Source organism: Macaca nemestrina, chromosome 10 (genome assembly GCF_043159975.1).
Source record: "Macaca nemestrina isolate mMacNem1 chromosome 10, mMacNem.hap1, whole genome shotgun sequence".
Lineage (NCBI taxonomy): Eukaryota > Metazoa > Chordata > Mammalia > Primates > Cercopithecidae > Macaca > Macaca nemestrina.
Window position 1 is genome coordinate 12,634,945 of NC_092134.1, and position 1,943 is coordinate 12,636,887.

A 1,943-nucleotide genomic window follows, 5' to 3' on the forward strand; every position below is an offset into this window, starting at 1 on the left:
TTCAACAGTCCTTGTCCTGCTTCACTTTTTACAGGTTTTGCCCCACAAATCATATGAAATAAGAGAACAGTGAAATACTGTTGGTCTGGATACTTAATCTGATGTGCAGAAGGAACAGCCCCAAATCCTGAGATCCATTCTTTTATATAACTAGATATGGAAGAGATAAGATTCTTTGATGAGACTTTATTTATTTATTTAATTATTTTTGAGATGGAGTCTCGCTCTGTCACCCAGTCTTGCGTGCAGTGGTGCAATCTCGGCTCACTGCAACCTCTGACTCCTGGGTTGAAGTGATTCTCCTGCTTTAGCCTCCTGAATAGCTGGGACTACAGGTGTGCATCACCACTCCTGGCTGATTTTTGTATTTTAGCAGAGACGGGGTTTCACCATATTAACCAGGCTGGTCTCGAACTGCTGACCTCATGCAATCCACCTGCCTCGGGCTCCCAAAGTGTTGGGATTACAGGCCACTGCACCCAGCCACTTAATTTCTTTTAACAAAGACATGAGAATTATGAATACATGGATGAATCATTTCGCCCTTGTATCATTCCTTTTTTTTTTTCTCATCACTATACCAACGAGGACCTTCTATCATTCTTAAAATAAAAAAGAAACAGAAATCCCCGCGCAGTACTTCCCAAACGAAAGCGGTAGGTGTCCATCTGTCAGGCTATATTAAACCAGGAAGAGAATTTTCGTTTCAAAATAGTTTCTTCTATTGGCGCTTTCTCCTCGTGAAATATTTACAGGAAACATACATTTAAAATGGAATGAAAGCAGAAACATACAGTAATCCAAGCAAAACTCAACAACGTCCATTCTTTATTTTGCACAAGACGGTCTACATTACCCTTTCCATTAAAAAAAGACTGAAAATCTGGGGCTGAAGTAAAACACCCATGACACGCCAGTTGGAGCTAGGAATGTAGCTTTGTGTCAGCAGGAGACCAAGTGTGAGTGGTGGTTCTGGCTTGCTAAGTGGATACTTGAGCTTTCGTTCCCATTTATGAGCTTCCTAGGTTCATAAAACGGACAGACCAAAGAAGTCTGCCCGTAGTATGTTTATTTTTCAGAGTAGTCTAGCATATGTTTCTCAAGAATGGTCTGCAAATCTCTTGCATCAGAATCACCAGAGAAATTTGTTTAAATAGAGATTAAAGGGATATATGTCAGATTTACTGATTCAAAATCTCTGGTAGTTGGGAACCCAGGAATCTTCATTTTAAAACTTAAACCAAGTGATTCTTTTTTTTTTTTTTGAGACGGAGTCTCGCTCTGTCACCCAGGCTGGAGTGCTGTGGCCGGATCTCAGCTCACTGCAAGCTCCGCCTCCCGGGTTCACGCCATTCTCCTGCCTCAGCCTCCTGAGTAGCTGGGACTACAGGCGCCCGCCACCTCACCCGGCTAGTTTTTTGTATTTTTTAGTAGAGACAGGGTTTCACCGTGTTAGCCAGGATGGTCTCGATCTCCTGACCTCGTGATCCGCCCGTCTCGGCCTCCCAAAGTGCTGGGATTACAGGCTTAAGCCACCGCGCCCGGCCAACCAAGTGATTCTTACGCTCAACAAAGTGTGCAGGAATTGGCCCCGTGATCTTGGCTTTTTAATCACACCATGCCTCAATTTCTCCCTTCTGCACAAGAAAACAAGAGTTCCTGGATATCTTGCGAGTTAGTACTCTTCTGCCTAGCCGGATTCAGAGACATAGCCGCTAAGAGGTGACTCGGGGCTCCCCTGAGCTCCCCTCATTCCTGGTGAATTGTAAATTCAATCAGAGAAGAGAGAGAGGAAGAGATTTCCGATACTTAAAGACTACCCTCTGGATCCTAGAGATTTTGCCCGTACAACTGTGTATCAGATTTCAGGGCGCGTTCGGCTAATAATGTTTCCCGCCAGCCGCCGTCGTTCGTCTAGTGACGCAACAAGGCGTACTCTCTGG